The sequence below is a fragment of the Choloepus didactylus genome, chromosome 3 (genome assembly GCF_015220235.1).
Source record: "Choloepus didactylus isolate mChoDid1 chromosome 3, mChoDid1.pri, whole genome shotgun sequence".
Lineage (NCBI taxonomy): Eukaryota > Metazoa > Chordata > Mammalia > Pilosa > Megalonychidae > Choloepus > Choloepus didactylus.
Window position 1 is genome coordinate 82,197,070 of NC_051309.1, and position 23,953 is coordinate 82,221,022.

Sequence of the window (23,953 nt, forward strand, 5' to 3'; positions counted from 1 at the left end):
TCTGTACCACTGGTTTTTACATTTTTGTCAGGGAAAGGGAGGGAAGAAGACTTGATAATTTTTGCTCTTTAGATGAGTGAGAGTAAGAGCGATTACTGTAGGCAGCTCAAACTTAGTCTATAATCCCTAGGTTAGAGTTGTTCCTTTTATGTGAGAAATAAAAGAAATCGACTCCAACACGTTGTGCTGGGAAGTGTTTCTCTTTTCCAATTCTTCTCTTGCTTCTTGCTGTCCCCACTCCCTTTAGCTTCCACTTTCCATCGCTTATGTGCACCAATATGGAGGCCTGACAGAACTACCTCTCCTACTATTTCTGACTTCGGAGCAAGGTGACTTCTATAGTGTATTGCTCTTGCATGGGGCTGTGGATGTACCCCGATGGCCAACATGCACATATCACTCTCTGGTTTGTAAAAGATGAATCTGAAGATGATTTTCTAGACTTCCATACCTTACTGGTATAACGGCAAGGACTTTGGAGGCAAACTGCTTGGCTTTGACCCTCTGTGGTCCTGAGCAATTTAGTCTCTTTGAGCTTCAGTTGTAAGATGAGAATAATAATGGTACATATCTTGGTAGGTGGTTGTGAGAGTTAACTGGGATCCCCATGTAAAGTAGTTGAGATGGTTCTTGGCATAAGTTTATGTATGTGCATATGTATATATGCACACAATAATTAAACAGAATACATTACAGAATAATTATTTCTTCTAGCCAACTCCCTACAATGTTTGCCTCAAACTACGTTGTCTCCTCCTCCCCCACAGTTGATTTCCCTATATATCAAGAATAAATCATGTGGCTGGAGTATTAATTTCTCTATCTTATCCATTTTTCAAGGGTCCTCTTAAGCCTCACCTCTCCCATCAAACATAGCCTGGGCATTCCATCCCATAATGAATGCTCCCTCCTGTGAGCTTCATCTCACTGTGCTGCTCCATGGTAGTTTTTTGTTGGGGAAGGCCAGTCACAGACTGTGAACTCTGAGAACTGAGTCTCTACATTCATTCATCCTGAATATCTAGCAGTGGCTACATGTGACACTGTCCTAGGCCAAGTTCAAAGTAAGACTGGGTTCCTTTCCTCAAGAAATGTATGTTCTTCTGGGGGCCTGACAAGTGGAAAATTATGTGGCTGGGTGCCAGGATGTGATGAATAACTCAAGTACAGTGGAGATTTGTAAGATAGAGAGCAAGAGGGTCTAATTCAAGAAACCAGGGAAGGCTTAATGAAAAAGGTGTCATGGCATTTTTCCTGGAATTTTGAGGAAGAGTAAAATTTGACAGGTGGGGTTATGGGTTGGAGGCATTCTCTGTGCAGAGGGTGTACTTTAAAAAGAGTCAGTTGTCCAGTTTAAGGTACTAGTGGTAGTAGAAAGTGTGTAGACTTGGAATCTGGCAAAACTGGTTTGAACGTTAGTTCTGCCTTGAATTGAGCTTTGTTTTTTCTCATCTGTAAAATGTGGCTAATATCTACGTCATTTTGGAGATTAGATAGAAAGATTTCTTTTTAAAGGGGTAGATATCATTCTTAGGCTTGGCACCAAAGTGCCCACTAAATGATTATTTTCATGACAGTTGTGGTGGAAGGAGGAAAGTATTGAGAAGGCTGGAGGGTAGAACAATGTCTAAGCTTAGTGACATCTGAATATCTTGTTCATTTTTACTAAACAGCACAGAGCATTGTCACCTTTACATAAATGTTCCATTATTGCTTTTTGGTCGACTGATCAAGGGAAATATTAGACCCCTCTTTTTAGTTCTCTAGGTAAAAAGCAGTAGAGACCATTCCCTCTGTTTCTTCTCTTAGAGCACTTTAACCTTCATTATACAAGTGCTCTAGGCAACTTTGACACTTTTAAAAGATATGGATCTACTTTTCCACTCTGAACCTGAAATGGAAGGTAAAATATATGATACATTTATTAGTGCTCTACTGTCCATGGGGCCTGAAGCTTCACTGGTTTCTCTGCTTGTCTAAGCACATCTGGTTTTACTGTCACTGTTCCTTCTCTGTATGTACATGTGAGCAGTGTGATTTGGAGTTGTCACACTGTCTTCTGAATTATTAATATCTGGGCTAAAGAGTGGGTGGAACAAAGGAGAGTCTAAAGTTGTATGTAATGGTGCCTAAGAGTCTCCCCCTGAGTACCTCTTTGTTGCTCAGATGTGGCCCTCTCTCTCTCTAACTGAGCCATCTTGACAATTGAACTCTCTGCCCTCCCCCCTACGTGGGACCCGACTCCCAGGGGTGTAAATCTTCCTGGCAACGCAGAGTATGACTCCCGGGGATGAATGTGGACCCGGCAGCGTGGGACTGAGAGTATCTTCTTGACCAAAAGGGGGATGCAAAATGAGACGAAATAGTTTCAGTGGCTGAGAGATTCCAAATGGAGTCGAGAGGTCACTCTGGTGGACATTCTTATGCACTATATAGATAACAACTCTTAGGCTTTAATGTATTGGAATAGCTAGAAGTAAATACCTGAAACTACCAAACTCCAACCCAGCAGTCTGGACTCCTGAAGACAATTATATAATAATGTAGATTACAAGGGGTGACAGTGTGATTGTGAAGACCTTGTGGATCACACCCCCTTTGTCTAGTGTATGGATGAGTGGAGGAATGGGGATAAAAACTAAAGGACAAATGGGGTGGGATGGGGGATGATTTGGGTGTTCTTTTTTCACTTTTATTTTTTATTCTTGTTCTGGTTCTTTCTGATGTAAGGAAAATGTTCAGAGATAGATTGTGGTGATGAACGCATAACTATGTTATCATACTGTGGACAGTGGATTGTATATCATGGATGATTGTATGGTATGTGAATGTATTTCAATAAAACTGAATTTAATAAAAAAAAAAAAAGAGTGGGTGGAAGTTGGGCTGATAAGAAATCCTGGGAGATAGCTGCAAATTTTATTTCCTTACATTGGTGGTTGCAGTTGCCACATTGTGCTAAACCCACTCCTGGTAATAACCAACCTAATGTGTACAGTTGCTGCAATTGTGGCAAAATGGGCTTAACTCTGTGTAGCCATGATTATAGTACGATACGTGGTCTGACCCTCTATATCTGGGGAGGGATTTGAGGTTTTGTTTTTCTGAAATGCAAATGGCCAAAGTAGCTCTTCTTTTTTTCCTTATTGTAATTATCTCATTTTCCCTTTCCTGTCTTTCATTTCTACCACTTGAATAATAATTATTCTAATGAACTATTAGGCTTTGGAAGAGTTGAATGGCAGCTACTTGGATCAATGCCCAAGACTTTTGCTAATTTTGGCCTTTCTTTCATCCTGGGTCTCATTTAACTTTCTCAGTTTCTCCTTCCTATGGAATGTATGAATTACAGAAAGGCTCTCCTGCCAAGCTATAATCTTTCTAAAGTTTTGATTTCAGTTTAATATTTTCCTGTAATCATGCTATTAAAGACTGCCAAAAATATATTCCCATTCACATATCCCATGACTCAATCCAGGAGTGTTGGGGTGAAACCAGAGCCCATCACAGTGAGATGTCAGGCTGCTGTGACCCCTTTGCACTATGTGGTAATAACATGCGTGAAAATGTAACCTCTGCTGCTGTACACATAGTTTATCATTACTTTGAGAAATGATGGAATTTTATAATGATTTTTTGTAAAGTAGAGTTTTCCAGTTTTTTCCTTTGGGGCCTACTTGATTATTCAGAAATGGCAACATAATGATAATGAACATGCCTCCTTAAGAGACGTTTTTAGTGGACAATGGAGGAGGGTGGAGGTTACTGTGGAAACATTCTTTTGTCCCAGCAGCATGTGAAAAGAAGGTTTGTTTAGCTTTAGCTGATCAAGACAAGAAAGCCAGCATCCAAAATTGCCCATCAACAGGAAAAATTTGAGAGAAAAGAAAATTGTAATATAGCCTCTTAGCTCTGCTTTCCTAAGCATACCAATATGTGTGAGAAAACCTTCAAACCAATTTTCTCTTACAGATGATGGGTGCCTCCATGATGTGCAATTAACTTTCTGTAAGGCAGAAAGTTGTCTGTTCGACAAGTGGGAGTTTTTATTTTTATTTTTAGTAGTTAATTGGCTCTATTTTTTGAGAAGGAGAACAGAGTAAGGAAGAAGAAGAAAGCCTTAGCTTGATTAGGATAGCAAAAATTGCAGCCATAACTAATTAGGTTCTCTTCAAGATAAGCTTTTTGTTTTTTTTTTATGCTTTGGAGGAAGTTTGCATCAAATTGTTTACTATTTGAATGGTTGCCCAGGCTGATAATCTGGGTTAAAACCTTGGCCAGGAAGCAATTCTGTACTAGAGATCCCTTGGTCTGCTGGTCTGGTTGGGAAGATAATGCTCCTTAAGTTCATTGGGTGGCAAGAAACAGAAAATCCTTTTCATGACATGGCTGCTCAGTGACTGTTCCTAGATTTCTCTTCCACTCAACCCTTGAAGACACATTGACAGATCCTGGGCTTGTAAGTGTTTAATCGTGTATTGCTTATTTGGGGAGTTGGGAGGGGAAAGCAGGAAGCACTTTAAAGAACATTTCCAATGATTGGAAATTTGAACAAGTTTTGAAGTTTTAAATCCTCTACTCTGGATTCTTCAGTTTTTCCAGTTTAGTCATAACTATGCCATTTAGATCTCTTTCTTTTCCTGCTGCTTCCCCTGAGAGAGTCTACTTCTTCCCTCCTTCCATCTCCGTTTCCTCTGCAACTGTCCAAATCTTATTTTACCTTAGCATGACCTAGATCAAAACTGACCTCTGAGAAACCCTTTCTTTTTTGCTCTGGTCCATGTTAATCTCCATTGCCTAACCCCTGATAACCTTTGTATTATATTTCATCATCAAACAATTTGCAATTGTCTTCTGTTTCATCTCAATGACTTATTTTACCTAATAAGACTTAAGTTCCTTAAGAAGCTTCTGCATTTCCTAGAATTCTTGTTATGTAGTAGGCCCCTAAAAGTTTGCAAAACTACTGTTCTGGTTTGCTAATGCTGCTGTTAAGCAAAACACCAGAAATGGATTGGCTTTTATAAAGGGGGTGTATTTGGTTACACAGTTACGTTCTTAAGGCCATAAAGTGTCCAAGGTAAGGCATCAACAATAGGGTACCTTCACTGGAGGATGGCCATTGGCATCTGGGAAACCTCTGTTAGCGGGGAAGGCACATGGCTGGCATCTGCTCTGGAGTTCTGGTTTCAAAATGGCTTTCTCCAAAATGTTGCTCTTAGGGCGTTTTGTCCACTCTTAGCTGCAGCTCTTCTTCAAAATGTCACTCTTAGTTGCTCTCCAAAATGTCACTCTTAGCTGCTCGGAGATCTTTGTCTGTGAACTCCTTTATATGACTGCAGTGATCCAATTAACACCCACCCTGAATGGACAGGGTAATACCTCCATGGAAATTATCCAATCAAATGTTTCTCTTATAGTTGATTGAGTCACATCTTCATGGAAACACTCAATCAAAGGATTCCAACCTAATCAACACTAATACGTCTGCCCCCACAAAATTGCATCAAAGATGATGGTGTTTTGGGGGAATAATACATCCAAACCCGCACAACTAGTTTCATTTATTGGAAAGGCAAAGAACTCATAGTAGTTAGCAGCCCTTATCAAATTCAGTGTAAAACAGGGTGGAAGTGACTCAAGAGAGTTCCTATGTTTTTACTCATTTCTCATCTCTCTTTCCCTGTCACTTACTTGTATTTTGTTATGAGTTGGGGAAACACTAAATTCGTTATTTTATTATTTACACAGGAGCATATAGAAATGTTATAATATACCCTGTGGTAGACACTGGATTTTAACATAGCCTCAGGATCCCTACCCCTGTTGGTCATATCCTATCCTAATAACTTGTGAATATGATGGGATTGTCATTCCCATGATTAGGTTATGTTATATGGCAAAGTTGACTTTAAGAAATTGAGATTATCCTGGGTGGATCTGATGTATCAGGTGGTCTCTTAAAAGGAATTGGACTCCTCCTGAAGAAAGACATTTAAAGTGTGAAAGGGATTTGACATGAGGGAGATTCCTCATTGCTAGCTTTAAAGATGAAGGTGGTCATGTGGCTAGGGACAGTGTGTGACCTTTAGGAGCAGAGAGCAGTACCTGGCTGACAGCCAAAAAGGAAAGGAGGAACTCAGTTCTACAGCAGCATGGACCTGGATTCTGCCAACAATCTGAATCAGTTGGAAGCAGGATTTTCCCCACAGCCTCAAGACTGCTGGAGAACTCAGCCCAACCAACACCTTGATTTTAACCCTATGATACAATGAGCAGAGAACGCAGTCATGTATGTCGTGGCCAGGCTTCTGACCTCCAGAACAGAGAGCTAACCAATGGGTGTTGTTTTAAGCTGCTGAGTTTGTGGTAATTTGTTACATGGTAATAGGAAACTAATATCTTACCCAATATTCTGTAAGCAACCTCTGTCTCATTCTGATAGTGTTTCATCCAGAGCACAATGGACACAGTGGAAATTTTAGGAAGGCTTGAGAATTTTGGTCAGGGATTATTTAGGAATATTTGCAAAGCTCTGTGAAATGTTAATTTGTATATTTATTTCCTAAGAGTGTATTTGCCATGGCTTTAGTAGTTTTTAGTATACTCCCTCAGTTTTAAGGTGCTTGAAATGGGTCACTGCCCTCAGAGATGTTCTAGGTCAGCCTGGCTAATGAACTGAATATATGTGGCCAAGTTGCCACTAGAGAGACATCCTGGTACTTCTGTTTATGACTGCTTTGGAGCTGCTTTGGGTTTTTCTTTTTCTTCCTTTATATGTCATTACTGTAACTGAAAATCCCCTGCCTCTTCAGAAAGAGACAAAAATAAGTGGTATCTGTCAAAAGGAAGTGGCTAATTTATATCCGGTGATAGAAATGGTGGCATGAGGAAGGAACTGTCCCTTCCATATTTCATTGTTTGCTGATTAATGCATTCAGTGAATAGATATATGACATGTGCCACACTATTTCTCAAACAGGAAGCACTGAAGAATGACGTGTGAATATGAGTGGAACCCTACATAAAAACTTGTGAAAAACTTCCAACTGCTTTAGGCCTCTAAATTCTCTTTGACCTCCTATTCATTTCCATTTTGAGAAAGCTTGTCTGAATGATACACCATATGCTAAAGGCAGGGCAGAAGGGACAAAAAAGACCCAAATGAGCAATAGTGAGACAACTGGGTGGCTTTCTCCTCTGCAAGAGAGATATGTTTTAAATGGGATTAGGAAATTTGGAATCCCACTGGAAAGCGAGAGGGTTTTGAATTCATTAGTGACCCTTCCTCCCCCCTCATATTTTTCTCATTAGCTTTCCTAGGTGGCTAGCTGATGTGGAGCAGTGCCAGAGAACAGCTGTAGCATCTGTTTCGGATCAGGTCATGCATTTATAAATGCTTCTTGCCTGTTTGTCACATTGCTTACCTCCCACTCTCGTTTTCCTCTGAGTTCTGCAAAATTGGTAAGAGACCCTGTAATGCACATGTGGACCTTGTCATTCCTAAATATGAGACTTTCTGCTGATCAGCAGTTTGTAACATTAAGTTGTTGCAGGCATTAGTCACTTTGACTTAAATTGAAAGACTGGTCTTTGGAAACTTAAGAAAAGGCTTTTTTGTGGTTGTCGTTGTTGTTAATTCTTGTCACCCAGCTAGATTTAACCTTTCAGGGTTTACCCTGACTTTTAGAAAAAAACATTGTCTGTAAGAAAAAGTGTTCCCACTTTTTACAATGTATGGATTCTTACACTTGGTAGTTATCTCCTGAAAGGTATTTTTACTATGATGCCTATATCCCCCTGTCCTCAAAAGATCTAGATTGGATTACAGAGCCAGGGCTCTGTTCAGATATCCATTTCTAAGGAGTGTTTTAAGCAGTGTTTTCTTAATTGTCACGTGAGAAATCTAATTTCTCTTGATTTCCTCCTAGATTGCTCATTACTAGTTTATAGACATACTATTGACTCTTGCATGTCATCTTGTAGTCTGCCACTTTGTTGAACTTGTTTATTAGCACTAGTAGCTTTGTTGTAGATTTTTCAGGTCTTTCTAAACACAGGATCATGTCATCTGCAAATAGTGAAAGTTTTACTTCTTCCTTTCCAATTTGAAGCCTTTTATTTCTTTTTCTTGACTAATTGCTCTGGCTAGAACTTCCAGTACAATGTTGAATAACTGTGGTGATAGTGGGCATCCTTGTCTTGTTCCAGTTCTTAGAGGGAAAGCTTTCAGTCTTTCACCATTGAGTACAATGTTAGCTGTGGATTTTTCATATATGCCCCTTATCATGTTGAGGAAATTTCCCTCTTTTCCTATTTTCAAAGGGTTTTTAGCAAGACAGGGTGTGGGATTTTGTCAAATGCCTCTTCTGTGTCAGTCGGTAGGCTCATGGATAGGCTCATGTGGTTTTCCCCCTTTGATTTGTTAACGTGGTATATTACATTAACTGACTTTTTTTGTGTTGAAGCACCCTTGCATTCCTGGAATAAAACCCACTTGATCGTGGTATATACTTCTTTTAATGTGCTGTTGGATTTAATTTGCAAGTATTTTATTGTGTATTTTTGCATCTGTATTCATTGGAGAGATTGGTTTGTAATTTTCTTTACTTGTAGTGTCTTTGCCTGGCTTTGGTATTAGGGTAATGTTGGCTTCATAGGATGAGTTAGGGAGTGTCCCCTCCTCTTCAATTTTTTGAAGAGTTTGAGCAGGATTGATATTAATTCTTCTTGGAAGGATTTGTAGAATTCACCTGTGAAACCATCTGGTCCTGGATTTTTCTTTTTTGGTAGTTTTGTTGTTGTTGTTGTCGTTTTGATAACATAATTTTATTGAGATATATTCACACACCATACAATCCATCCAAAGTATACAATCAATGGTTCACAGTGTCTTCACATATTTGTATATTCATTACCATGATCATTTTTAGAACATTTGCATTACTCCAGAAAAAGAAATAAAAAGAAAAAAGAAGACCACAAACATCCCATACTCCTTACCCCTCCCTCTTATTGATCACTAGTGTTGTACTCTACCCAATTTTAACTTACAATAGAGTTAGATTAATTAAGACAGTATAGTATTATCAGATATATATATATATATATATATATATATATATATATATATATACACACACACACATATATATATAGATCAGTGGAATAGGACAAAACATCCAGAAGTAGATTCATACAGACACAAGCAACCAACTTATTTTTTCTTTTCTTTTCTTTTTTTTTGTATATAGTAGTTATACAATCATTATCAAAGATCAAGACCACTGGATTATAGTTCAACAACTTCAGGTATTTCCTTCTGGCTATTCTAAAACACTAGACACTAAAAGGAAATATCTTAAGTCTCAAAAATAGAAACCAGCTGGTAGACTGACTGCAATTGTGTCAATTAAGTGGGCTGGGTGGGAAAAGTTCAGCCAAAAACGATGGTGTGGATGCTTGATAAATGTTGGCGTTATTACGTCTGGACACAGAGGAGAAAAGCTAACCTGGTACTGGTGGCTTCGATTCTTCACTATCCAATTTAGGATGTGGAGAGGATAAGGAAGAATTTAAGATGATTAGATAGTGGACTTTTTTCTTCTGCAAGAGAGTTTAGATTTGATCAGTGTTGGAAATATGTAAACTAACAGACGTTGTTCTAGTACCTCTCTGACATCTTAAAGTAGACGTTTTCTCATTTGGCTTGACAAAGTGGAAGGTATTGGTTTAGAGATGTTCAGGTATTCGAGCACAGAAAAGAGATGAGGGCTGTGGGTCATAACTAGGGTTGGTCACGGAAGTCATGGACAAGAATGAAATCATCCAAGCAAAGTGTGTAAAATGAGCTGAGGATAGAGAATTATGTTAAGTAAGTCTTTGCAACAGTCCTGTGAGATAGTTTATTTTAAATTTAAGGAAACAGGCTAAATTAAATGATTTTAATTAAATCACAGCTGAACAGTGGCAGAGTTCAGACTTGCCCCTGAGTTCTCTGGTTCTGCAGGTCAAACTCCTTCTACCTTACCATTCTGCCTTTCTGCCACTCTAATCACTTTCACTCTGCTATTAAAAAAAATAATAAGCACTCATATTTTATCCCATCACTTACAATTTAGCTTCAATAACAATTGCAAGCTTACCTCCTTAAAAAAGAGGCTTTTCATTGCCTTGTGATACTGAATGGTTATTCTTCTTTTCATTAATATCCCCCTTTTTAAAATCTTTTATTTATTTTCTATTATTAAAGTATTAAATTGGTTTTTTTGGTAATAATTAACATATTACAGAAACAACACTTTGCAAAATTTTCCTATAATCCTACTATTCCCAAAGAAAACCCCTAAACTGCATAATTTTTGCAAGGAACTAGAAAGGGAAAAATTATTCCCTTGCTAGGAGTTTTTTTTTTGAGAAAGTTACTTAAAGATAGCACTTGGGATTGGGGTAATCACTCAGTGTTAATGTTTTTTATATTATCTGGGTGGCTCAGGTGGCTCCCTAGATTTGTCTGGCAGAGCTAATTTACCTGGCTTTGTGACTGGGGGCTTGGCCCCTTCTCCTTTTCAGTTCCAGCTTATATCTAATTTTTCTCCTAACTGTTCCCCTCTTCTGGCTCTTTCTGTTCTGCTGCTTGTGTGGGACAACTTCCTTGTGGGTTTTCTTGGCTCTGACCTTGGGATTTGATAGTATAGATGACAAGCAGAATAGCAAATGTTGTCCAATTCATCTTTTTTTTTTTTTTTTTTTGAATCAAATGTTTTACTTTATTTCTAGTGAATCACAATTAAACAAATAAAATTAAAGGAGGTAAATGTAAGCTTAAAACCAAAGTCTGGAAGGACAACTCCAGATGGAAAAGATACGGCAACAGGGTTTGAGTGGACAGTGGTTAGAGAGAGGTCTGGGGGAACTGAGCTCTGCTTCACAGCGAATCTGCCAAAGGCCAGATTTTAGAGAATTCATACAATACTCCATGATCCCTGAATTGTGCCCTGGCTAAGTTAATTAATGATGTTGTGGTATCTTGAAGAATCGTCTAAAAATGTATTTACACAATAGCAACAGAAGTAAAGCACCTAAAAACATATTTATGTTTTGGAAATAAACATCATCAACCAAAAGAGATAGTTAGGGGAGGCAATATGATTGAATGGGGAATGCATAGGCATAAAGTTCCAGAAGACTCAGATTTTGGTTCTAGGGAAATCACTTCATCTCTTCAGACCTCCACATTTTATGTGTAAGACTAGAGGCTTGCCTGCAGGCCCCGTAGTTTCCTTTATTTTTTTTTTTTTTTTTTTTTATTTTTTATCATCATTTTATTGAGATATATTCACATACCACGCAGTCATACAAAACAAATTGTACTTTCGATTGTTTACAGTACCATTACATAGTTGTACATTCATCACCTAAATCAATCCCTGACACCTTCATTAGCACACACACAAAATAACAAGAATAATAATTAGAGTGAAAAAGAGCAATTGAAGTAAAAAAGAACACTAGGTACCTTTGTCTGTTTGTTTGCTTCCCCTACTTTTCTACACATCGATCCATAAACTAGACAAAGTGGAGTTTGGTCCTTATGGCATTCCCAATCCCACTGTCACCCCTCATAAGCTACATTTTTATACAACTGTCTTCGAGATTCATGGGTTCTGGGTTGTAGTTTAATAGTTTCAGGTATCCACCACCAGCTACCCCAATTCTTTAGAACCTAAAAAAGGTTGTCTAAAGTGTGCGTAAGAGTGCCCACCAGAGTGATCTCTCGGCTCGTTTTGGAATCTCTCTGCCACTGAAGCTTATTTCATTTCCTTTCACATCCCCCTTTTGGTCAAGAAGATGTTCTCCATCCCACGATGCCGGGTCTACATTCCTCCCCGGGAGTCATATTCCACGTTGCCAGGGAGATTCACTTCCCTGGGTGTCTGATCCCACGTAGGGGGGAGGGCAGTGATTTCACCTTTCAAGTTGGCTTAGCCAGAGAGAGAGGGCCACATCTGAGCAACAAAGAGGCATTCAGGAGGAGACTCTTAGGCACAAATACAGGGAGGCCTAGCCTCTCCTTTGCAGCAACCGTCTTCCCAAGGGTAAAACTTATGGTAGAGGGCTCAACCCATCAAACCACCAGTCCCCTATGTCTGTGGTCATGTTAGCAACCATGGAGGTGGGGTAGGCGAATACCCCTGCATTCTCCACAGGCTCCTCAAGGGGGCACTAAATCTTTTTTTTTTTTTTTTTTTTTTCCCTTGTTTGTCTTTTTTCTTTTTTTTTTTTTAACTTTCCCTTCTTTTTTCGAATCAACTGTATGAAAAAAAAAGTTAAAAAGAAAACAAACATACAATAAAAGAACATTTCAAAGAGACCATAGCAAGGGAGTAAGAAAAAGACAACTAACCTAAGATAACTGCTTAACTTCCAACATGTTCCTACTTTACCCCAAGAAAGTTACATACTATAGCAACATTTCAGTGAACTTGTTCCTACTACATCCATCAGAAATTAACAGACCATAGTCATTTCTGGGCATCCCCAGAACGTTAAATAGCTTATCTGTTCTTCTTGGATTATTGTTCCCCCTTCCTTAATTGCTCTCTACTGCTAGTTCCCCTACATTCTACATTATAAACCATTTGTTTTACATTTTTCAAAGTTCACATTAGTGGTAGCATATAATATTTCTCTTTTTGTGCCTGGCTTATTTCGCTCAGCATTATGTCTTCAAGGTTCATCCATGTTGTCATATGTTTCACCAGATCGTTCCTTCTTACTGCCGCGTAGTATTCCATCGTGTGTATATACCACATTTTATTTATCCACTCATCTGTTGATGGACATTTGGGTTGTTTCCATCTCTTGGCAATTGTGAATAATGCTGCTATGAACATTGGCGTGCAGATATCTGTTCGTGTCACTGCTTTCCGATCTTCCGGGTATATCCCGAGAAGTGCAATCGCTGGATCGAATGGTAGCTCTATATCTAGTTTTCTAAGGAACTGCCAGACTGACTTCCAGAGTGGCTGAACCATTACGCAGTCCCACCAACAATGAATAAGAGTTCCAATTTCTCCACATCCCCTCCAGCATTTGTAGTTTCCTGTTTGTTTAATGGCAGCCATTCTAACCGGTGTTAGATGGTATCTCATTGTGGTCTTAATTTGCATCTCTCTAATAGCTAGTGAAGCTGAACATTTTTTCATGTGTTTCTTGGCCATTAGTATTTCCTCTTCAGAGAACTGTCTTTTCATATCTTTTGCCCATTTTATAATTGGGCTGTCTGTACTATTGTCATTGAGTTGTAGGATTTCTTTGTATATGCAAGATATCAGTCTTTTGTCAGATACATGGTTTCCAAAAATTTTTTCCCATTGAGTTGGCTGCCTCTTTACCTTTTTGAGAAATTCCTTTGAGGTGCAGAAACTTCTAAGCTTGAGGAGTTCCCATTTATCTATTTTCTCTTTTGTTGCTTGTGCTTTGGGTGTAAAGTCTAGGAAGTGGCCTCCTAATACAAGGTCTTGAAGATGTTTTCCTACATTATCTTCTAGGAGTTTAATGGTACTTTCTTTTATATTGAGATCTTTGGTCCATTTTGAGTTAATTTTTGTGTAGGGGGTGAGGTAGGGGTCCTCTTTCATTCTTTTGGATATGGATATCCAACTCTCCCAGCCCCATTTGTTGAAAAGACCATTATGGCTCAGTTCGGTGACTTTGGGGGCCTTATCAAAGATCAGTCGGCCATAGATCTGAGGGTCTATCTCTGAATTCTCAATTCGATTCCATTGATCTATATGTCTATCTTTGTGCCAGTACCATGCTGTTTTGGCAACTGTGGCTTTATAATAAGCTTCAAAGTCAGGGAGTGTAAGTCCTCCCACTTCGTTTTTCTTTTTTAAAGTGTCTTTAGCAATTCGAGGCATCTTCCCTTTCCAAATAAATTTGATAACTAGCTTTTCCAAGTCTGCAAAGTAGGTTGTTGGAATTTTGATTGGGATTGCATTGAATCTGTAGATGAGTTTGGGTAGAATTGACATCTTAATGACATTTAGCCTTCCTATCCATGAACATGGAATATTTTTCCATCTTTTAAGGTCCCCTTCTATTTCTTTTAGTAGAGTTATGTAGTTTTCTTTGTATAGGTCTTTTACATCTTTGGTTAAGTTTATTCCTAGGTACTTGATTTTTTTAGTTGCTATTGAAAATGGTATCTTTTTCTTGAGTGTCTCTTCAGTTTGTTCATTTCTAGCATATAGAAACATTACTGACTTATGTGCATTAATCTTGTATCCCGCTACTTTGCTAAATTTGTTTATTAGCTCTAGTAGGTGTATCGTTGATTTCTCAGGGTTTTCTAGATATAAGATCATATCATCTGCAAACAATGACAGTTTTACTTCTTCTTTTCCAATTTGGATGCCTTTTATTTCTTTGTCTTGCCGGATTGCCCTGGCTAGCACTTCCAGCACAATGTTGAATAACAGTGGTGACAGCGGGCATCCTTGTCTTGTTCCTGATCTTAGAGGGAAGGCTTTCAGTCTCTCACCATTGAGTACTATGCTGGCTGTGGGTTTTTCATATATGCTCTTTATCATGTTGAGGAAGTTTCCTTCAATTCCTACCTTTTGAAGTGTTTTTATCAAAAACGGATGTTGGATTTTGTCAAATGCTTTTTCAGCATCTATTGAGATGATCAATTGATTTTTCCCTTTCGAGTTTTTAATGTGTTGTAATACATTGATTGTTTTTCTTATGTTGAACCATCCTTGCATGCCTGGAATGAACCCCACTTGGTCATGGTGTATGATTTTTTTAATGTGTCTTTGGATTCGATTTGCAAGTATTTTGTTGAGGATTTTTGCATCTATATTCATTAGGGAGATTGGCCGGTAGTTTTCCTTTTTTGTAGCATCTTTGCCTGGTTTTGGTATTAGATTGATGTTAGCTTCATAAAATGAATTAGGTAGTGTTCCATTTTTTTCAATGTTTTGAAAGAGTTTGAGTAAGATTGGTGTCAGTTCTTTCTGGAAAGTTTGGTAGAATTCCCCTGTGAAGCCATCTGGCCCTGGGCATTTATTTGTGGGAAGATTTTTGATGACTGATTGGATCTCTTTGCTTGTGATGGGTTGGTTGAGGTCTTCTATTTCTTCTCTGGTCAGTCTAGGTTGTTCATATGTTTCCAGGAAATTGTCCATTTCTTCTACATTATCCAGTTTGTTGCCATACAGTTGTTCATAATATCCTCTTATAATTTTTTTAATTTCTTCAGGATCTGCAGTTATGTCACCTTTTTCATTCATTATTTTGTTTATATGGGTCTTCTCTCTTTTTGATTTTGTCAGTCTAGCTAGGGGCTTGTCAATCTTGTTGATCTTCTCAAAGAACCAACTTTTGGTGATATTTATCCTTTCTATTGTTTTTTTGTTCTCTATTTCATTTATTTCTGCTTTAATCCTTGTTATTTCTTTTCTTGTACTTGGTTTAGGATTGGTTTGCTGTTCATTTTCTAGCTTCTTCAGTTGATCCATTAGTTCTTTGATTTTGGCTCTTTCTTCCTTTTTAATATATGCGTTTAGTGCTATAAATTTCCCCCTTAGCACTGCTTTTGCTGCATCCCATAGGTTTTGGTATGTTGTGTTCTCATTTTCATTCGTCTCTATATATTTAGCAATTTCTCTTGCTATTTCTTCTTTAACCCACTGATTGTTTAGGAGTGTGTTGTTTAACCTCCAGGTATTTGTGAATTTTCTAAGTCTCTGATGGTTATTGACTTCTAATTGTATTCCATTGTGGTCAGAGAATGTGCTTTGAATAATTTCAATCTTTTTAAATTTATTGAGGCTTGTTTTATGTCCCAGCATATGATCTATTCTGGAGAAAGTTCCGTGAGCACTAGAAAAGTATGTGTATCCTGTTGATTTGGGATGTAATGTCCTGTAGATGTCTGTTAAATCTAATTCATTTATCAGATTGTTTAGGTTTTCAATTTCCTTATTGGTCTTCTGTCTGGTTGATCTATCTATAGGAGAGAGTGATGTGTTGAAGTCTCCCACAATTATTGTGGAAACATCAATTGCTTCCTTTAGTTTTGCCAATGTTTCTCTCATGTATTTTGTGGCACCTTGATTGGGTGCATAGACATTTACGATTGTTATTTCTTCTTGCTGAATTGCCCCTTTTATTAGTATGTAGTGGCCTTCTTTGTCTCTCAAAACATCCCTGCATTTGAAGTCTATTTTATCTGAGATTAATATTGCTACACCTGCTTTCTTTTGGCTGTAGCTTGCATGAAATATTTTTTTCCATCCTTTCACTTTCAGTTTCTTTGTGTCCCTGTGTCTAAGATGAGTCTCTTGTATGCAACATATTGATGGTTCATTTTTTTTGATCCATTCTGCGAATCTATATCTTTTAATTGGGGAGTTTAATCCATTTACATTCAACGTTAAAACCGTGAAGGCATTTCTTGAATCGGCCATCTTATCCTTTGGATTATGTTTGCCATATTTTTCCCTCTCTCTATTAATATCCTTTATTGTACCCATACCGAATCTCTTTAGTACTGAACCTTTCTCCAAGTTTCTCTGTCCTGTCTTTGTTTCTCTGTCTGTAGGGCTCCCTTTAGTATGTCCAGTAGGGCAGGTCTCTTGTTAGCAAATTCTCTCAGCATTTCTTTGTCTGTGAAAAATTTAAGCTCTCCCTCAAATTTGAAGGAGAGCTTTGCTGGATAAAGTATTCTTGGCTGGAAATTCCTCTCACTCAGAATTTTAAATATATCGTGCCACTGCCTTCTCGCCTCCATGGTGGCTGCTGAGTAGTCACTACTTAGTCTTATGCTGTTTCCTTTGTATGTGGTGAATTGCTTTTCTCTTGCTGCTTTCAGAACTTGCTCCTTCTCTTCTATGTTTGACAGTGTGATCAGTATATGTCTCGGAGTGGGTTTTTTTGGATTTATTCTATTTGGAGTTCGCTGAGCATTTATGATTTGTGTATTTATGTTGTTTAGAAGATTTGGGAAGTTTTCCCCAACAATTTCTTTGAATACTCTTCCTAGACCTTTACCCTTTTCTTCCCCTTCTGGGACACCAATGAGTCTTATATTCGGACGTTTCATATTATCTATCATATCCCTGAGGTCCATTTCGAGTTTTTCAATTTTTTTCCCCATTCTTTCTTTTATGTTTTCATTTTCCATTCTGTCATCTTCCAGGTCACTGATTCGTTGTTCAACTTCCTCTAGTCTTGTACTATGAGTGTCCAGAATCTTTTTAATTTGGTCAACAGTTTCTTTAATTTCCATAAGATCATCCATTTTTTTATTTAGTCTTGCAATGTCTTCTTTATGCTCTTCTAGGGTCTTCTTGATTTCCTTCATATCCCGTACTAGGGTCTCATTGTTCATCTTTAGTTCTTTGAGTAGCTGCTCTAGGTGTGTCTCTTCTGGTCTTTTGATTTGGGTGCTTGGGCTTGGGTTATCCATATCGTCTGGTTTTTTCATATGCTTTATAATTTTCTGTTGTTTTTGGCCTCGTGGCATTTGCTGACCTTGATAGGGTTCTTTTAGGGTTTGTAGACCAGTTGAAGTCCTTATCTCTAATTTATCAGATCTACAGCTTCGTGGAGTACACTTTCTCTAACTAACCAGCAGGTGGCGTCCACGAGCCACCTGTTCTCCACAAGCCAGATCTCCCCTGCTTAGCCTTTTTGGTGAGTGGGGGAGTGAGTCTTGTGGGGCCCAATTGGTGTCCCAAGCTTGCGTGTGTAGTTGGTGTTGCCTGCCCTGTATGTGGGGCGTGTTTCTGGGCAGTCGGGGAGGGGGGGTGGCCCTAACAATCAAATCTCCCTGATGATCCTAGAGTTTTAAAGCTACTGCAATAGTCTAATCCTTTAGTTCAGTCCTGCCACAGTTTGTCTCTGCCACTGACCCACAAGTCTTTGGTATTGGCGTATGGCTCCTGAGACTTGCAAGTGGGCCCCTCTTCCAGGCTGTGCACCCCGGGTCCTCTGTTGAGGGATGACTGTGCTATGTCGCAGGTGAGTGCCGTCCCCCCAGGGCAGTTCTGGGCTGCTGGGCTGTGTTGGGAGGCTCCCAGTCTGCTCAAATGATGGCTGAATGGGGCTCTGTTAATTCACACTGCTCCCCCTTCCCAGCTCTGGGACATTCAGCTGAGGGTTGCAGGGAAGGCTAATGTCCACGCCCAGTTTTGTGGTGTGTGCCTGTTATTTGAAGCACTTCCGTCACACTGGGTTGTCTGGGGCAGCTCTGGGCTATCGGGCTGGCGATGGGCAGGAGTGTTTCCTGTCCACCAGGATGGTGGCTGTGAGCGGACACCCCCCTTTTCTTGGGAAGTTGTGTTGTTTAGTGAATTTTCTCAGCCACTGGATTATTGCCTTTTGTCTCAGAGCTCTCTTAGTTCTGCTCTTGACTTGACGTGCCCAAATTTCAATTCTTTGAAGCTTTCTGTATTGAGCTTCTTAGAGTAATTGTTTTAGAAAAAGCAAAAAGGATTTAAAAAAAAAAAAAAAAACGGCCCTCCTCAGAGATCTAATGGGTTATTGAAATGCTAATAGACAAAGCAACCAGGGCCATTAAGGAAAAGTGCCCAGGGCAGAGAGATCAGCCTTGCTTCGGGATTTGCATATGCGCCTCAAGGCCTGATCTCCACCCTTCCCCTTTCTGTGTTCACCAGAACTCCAAAAATCCTCTGCTTTTATTTTGGAGTTTTTCGTGTTGTTTTTTTTCTATGCCTGTCTCCTCTCTGCTGGGCTGGCTGCTCTCAGAGTCTCTGGTGTCTGGCCTCAGTCTATCTATGGTTGGAGTTTGAATCAGTAGAATGAGTTTCCGGTAAGAGCAGCCACTGCAATTCTCCCTTCTCCTTCCTGGAGCTGACAGCCCCTCCTCCCCCGGGACTGAGCCTGGCAGGGAGGGGCGCGGGTCCCCTGGCCGCAGAAACTTACAGATTTCGCTGATCTCAGCAGTTCCACGTTTTCATGAGTGTTGTATGAAGTATGCCCAAAGACAGATTGCTCTGTGGTGTCCAGTCCACGCAGTTCCTGGCTTTTTACCTACTTTCCTGGAGGAGTAACTAAAACATACAGCTCACCAGTCTGCCATCTTGCCCCGCCTCTCCCCAATTCATCTTTAAAGAATGCAGTTCTCATTGGTAATAGATGCTTCAGACATTTTGTATCATGAAAGTTACCTCAGAAATGTAGCCTTGAAAACATCCCAACACAGGCTTCATAATTGTGGGTTGGGTTGATACTTTGCATTCCAGTGTTTTCCCTTTTGCATGGGAACAAAAGGCATTTCCAAATTTCCCATCAACTTTCCCTTCTTTAAGAGAATATGAAACCAATTCAACACCTTCTAGAATGTAGTTAGATGAGAGTATATATTTATAAAATTGGCAGTCAGTACCCTTGGACACTGTGAGGCCAGAATTTCTCCAAATACTGGGAAGCAGCCAGTGGACTGTCAAGGATTTTATGTTTGGATTAGGAAGTTCTTTTTTCTCTCTCTTTTATCATGGTGCCATTTGTACTGCTGAAACAGTACTCCAGAAAAAGCCACTACACTAAAATGAGGGAGGGACATGCACCTCTTCTGTTCTCCAAGTGGGCATCTTCTTTATAGGGAAAAGGTAGCCCTTCTGCTGCCCGTGGTTCCATCTCAAACCAATTTAAATTGACTTCCATTTTCTTAAACTTGAGTCTTAATCATTTCCACCTCTTTCCATTAGGCAATGCTGACAGAAAGACTGTTTTCTTCTGAATACATAAAACCTTCACATCACCTGTACATAGGAGTAACATACTAAATTAGTATCTAACAGCACTGTAGACTAATATGTTTTTTACATAATATAAACTGGTAGATTAGTTCAAAGAAAAAATGAGTATCACAGGAGCTATAAGATTGTGTTGTATCCTGTACTTTGGATAGCTTATGATTATTATATTTGTGACTATTTGATTAACATCTATGTGCCATATTAGACTATAAGCTCCATGAGTTAGGGAGCTTTGTTTTCTCACCATATCCTTAGCGTTTGACAAAGTGTTGGGCACAGTGTGGTACTCAATATTTACTGAGTGATTGAAAGTATGAATAAAGGTTTGCTTTTCCTTTTGTAGACAGGCAACTAACTTATACAGAACAGTTATTTCCTAGGTTTTGTTTTTGGGATCGAAAACCCACTTTTCAAAAATCTTGTGAAAGACTGTAGATATAACTGAGAGGATATGTTATTTTGTTTGTTTGATTTTAACAAGGCAGTTGTAGAGGGTAGGTATATATCTTTTTGTTGTTGTTAAATATGTCATAATTTTTGTAGTTAAAAAGCAGACATGAAAAGTTCAGGTAGAAAACACAGAGGTATGCATACAAATTTCCATTATTTTTGGTATTTTCCAGCTTAACTGATGAGAACTTTCTTTCGTGGGTCATTTAAAAATTGAGCCAGTCTAGATCTGGTAAGAGGAAATATCTCACCAGGAAAATTTCACCCTCTGTTGACTTTCCCCAAACAAACAGACAGGATTAAATATATGCGTCTCTGATTTCCAGACTCAGGAAACCTTAGAAATAGCATTAGAATCAGAGACATTGCTTAGAGGTCATTTGGTTAAATCTCCTCATTTTACATACAAGCAAATATTGGCCTGGGGATTAAGTGGATTGGATCAATATAATTTATTATCCATAAATTGAGACTTTGAGAAAAATGTAATCACCACTTCCTGTGAATAAAATCTCCAGCTCTCTAAAAGAAGTTACCACTTAAATAAAAAAAAAAAAAATTTAAATTTAAATTTTAAGGGGGGAATAATTTAAATTTTAAGGGAGGGGTATTTCTAAACTTAAATTGTAATATCTGTTTGTGAAGGTAACAATTAAGTCTAATTGTTCTCAAATGAAAACATACATCACCTTGGTAACATGTTCTCCAGTTTCCCCTTGCTGATAAGGATCAGAGGCTACAGGCTACTAATCCAGTCGCCAAAGGGAAGGGCTTCACTTTGAAAATGGTGATTAGAATCCATTTAGGAATCCTCTGTTAAATTTCAGAGACACTGGGCTGGATTAAAATAGAAGCATATGTGCAGATGGAGAATCCAGAATGGTTTTCAGCCTTGGAGGATGTCAAATTTGTAGACTTGAGGAATGCTGCAAACAAGAATATGATTCTGTGGCTTTCCCCCCAGTTTTGTAAATGCGTTTCCTGCGTAGGGTGGAGTTTCTTCATACTAGAATCCTCATTCTCCCTTCCACTTTCTTTTTGTTCAATCTGTTCTCCTCTTAGTGATTTTACTTTCTTGGTTCCTAAATCTGAGGGCTTTGCTGATCAGCAGCTTCTCCTGGAATGCTAAAATTATAGACCTAGCAGGAGTGAGTAAATCATAATTCTTTTCAGATTTTAAAAGTAAAGTTGTCTGTTCCTCCCATATAATTTTGGGAAAGGAAACCCAAGTTTATTGAGGACCTAGTACATGCTAAGTAATGTCATATGTATATCATTTCCTTAACTTCTCTCAAAAACCCTAACAAGTATTTCATTTTTACCATTGGAGGAACAAGAGACTGAAGTGGGAAGCAATGCTGGGATTCACACCTGTGTCTATCTGATTCCAAGCCTTTTTCTTCTGCTTCTGGTGAAGCAAGGTTTGGAATTATGGAACATAAGTTACTTTGTGTGTATTTTAAAGCAGCACTTGGAATGTAGGTGTTGACACACATACTTATATACTTTTTCATAATTATCTCAATAATGAAGTCAGCTAGGCATCTGAAACACTGGTCAGTTATAAACTTCAGAGTATATATTCATAATAAAGTTACCCTGTGTGCATAGGTAGCATTTATCCAGAAAGCTTCCTTGTGCTAAGCTTCTGTTTTCTCTGGGAGATCCAGGGAGATCTAGCCCTTCCTAAAAGGTACCCCCTGAATTTCCTTAGGCAAAAGCCGCTTCTCCCCTCTAAGGCTCCCCATAGTTAAGGTCATGGCATTTAACACTTTTATCCTTGGTAGAATTACATTTTTATATAACCCATTTCTACTGGTTAAACTTCTTAATGACAGGAATTCTGTTTATCAGTGAATAATAAAAATCTTTAGCTCCCCCGGTGCTTTAAGCAATGAGTATTTTTGAATGAATAAAAAAGTCATTATGTGTCTGTGGTAGAGATTTTATTAAAAAGAGAAAAATGAGATAGTTCAGTTAAAGATTGGTTATTTTATTTTATACCATAGAGGTTAATCATAATTCATATCATGATGAAATGGGTTATAGAAATCATCTGAGTATAAACACTTACTAGATAAACAAATGGAGGGCTAAATAAATTATAGTCTTATAGTTACTTAGTGGCTCCATGATGGCATTTTTGTTTCAAAAATGTACAAAACTAAGCTTTAGATTATGGGTTTCATGTGCCTTCACTTGCTAAAAGTCACAATCTGGTCTTGGTATTGCCAGGATCAGTGAAAATATACTTGCAGCTACTTTGCTAATTCTAATCTTCAACTTCCACCTCTTAGGGCTGCCAAAGAATTACGGTTTTAGAGAATATTTTTTTCTTTCTGTTTTAACATGTTGGATTTTTATAGCAGCAGAAAACACTATATTGTCTGGGATTATCTGGGAACTGATTTAATAATCAAGAGATATCACTAATGTAATGACTAAGTGTGTGCACTGTGAACCCTGACTTCCTGGGTTCATAATTTTGTTCAACTTACTAGTTGTGTGATCTTGGGCAAGTTACTAAACCTCTGTGCCTCCATTTTCTCATCTAAATACAGGTTGGTAATAATAGTAACTATCTCATAGAACTGTTAAGAGAAATAAATTATTTCATTTATGTTTAGGGCTTTTCTGGAACATGGGAAATGGTCAATAAATGTTTGCTCTAATGATGATGATCACAGAATACCAAATAGCTTGAGCCACCTTCATCTGATCAGTATTTTCCTTTTATTGATAAGGGGAATGAATACTGTACTTCTCCCTTAGATTTCATAAAAAAAGACAATGGGGGACCTAAAATTGGAGTGGGATCTGGAGGGTTTGGCTATGTAAACCTCAGATATAGGGCCATTCCATATAGAATAGTGAGTAAACCCTGATATGGGATGAGGTAGGAGCTTGGGTTTGTCCTAGGAAGAGTAGGTAATTTGGTTTAACTACAGTGTAAGATGTTCTGTAGGGAGAAGGGGGAGATTCAGTGGGAACAGAGCTTTGAGTTCAGCCCAAGGAGAGCCAGAGATTACAGCCTAAGGAGTTTGGATTGAGGGCCTTTAAGCAGTGAGAACTCTGGTAACAAGGTAGAGAGAGGAAAATTAGAGAGGGGTGGGACCATGCAGGGAGCCAGTTGTGAGGCTGTTATTAGCTGGAATAGAGAGGAGAAGAATGTAGCATTGATAAGACTTGGGAATTGATGGGGGGTGGGTGGGTTGCAGTCTGAAGCATAGGAAAGTGCCATTAACAGAAATAGGGAGCTCTGGAGAAGGAGTGAGTTTGTGAGAAAGGAATATTACTTAAGTTTGTGCACATGAGTTAGAGGTACAAACAGGACCACCCTAGAGAACTGCCCATATGAAAAAAATTCAGAACTGGAACCCAGGCAGAAGAGATGGGTTTTGGAGATAAAATTCAGGGGGTCATTTCCAGATAATGTTCCTGGCATGAGAATATATGAGATTCCCTGGGACTAGGACTATAGACTCAAAAAGAGCCCAGATTCCTTGGATAGAAGGAAGGCAAGAAGCAATAAACATGGCACAATAAAATTCTGGAGCATAAGAATTCAATTCATCTGCTGTGTGAGTCATCAGGTTCATTGCTCAGAATTTGCTACTGTGCTTCACAGTTTTAAAAGCCAGTTCATAAACCAAAGGAGGAATTTCCTATTTCCTCTTTCCCCATCACTTACTGATGGATGATGATTC

General features: G+C 38.7%; 1 protein-coding gene across 11 annotated transcripts in view; it reads left to right on the plus strand.

Moving 5' to 3' along the window:
- SEPTIN11 (septin 11) overlaps window positions 1–23,953 on the plus strand; it is a 222,213-nt gene that overhangs the window by 29,677 nt on the left and 168,583 nt on the right. The window contains exon 1 of one of the 11 annotated variants that reach the window (XM_037830048.1): window positions 4,441–4,459. The exons of the other annotated variants lie outside the window; for them this stretch is intronic. The gene's annotated coding sequence lies outside the window, so the exon portion shown is untranslated. Of the gene's footprint in view, window positions 1–4,440; window positions 4,460–23,953 lie in introns of those variants that run through there. 11 annotated transcript variants of the gene reach the window in all.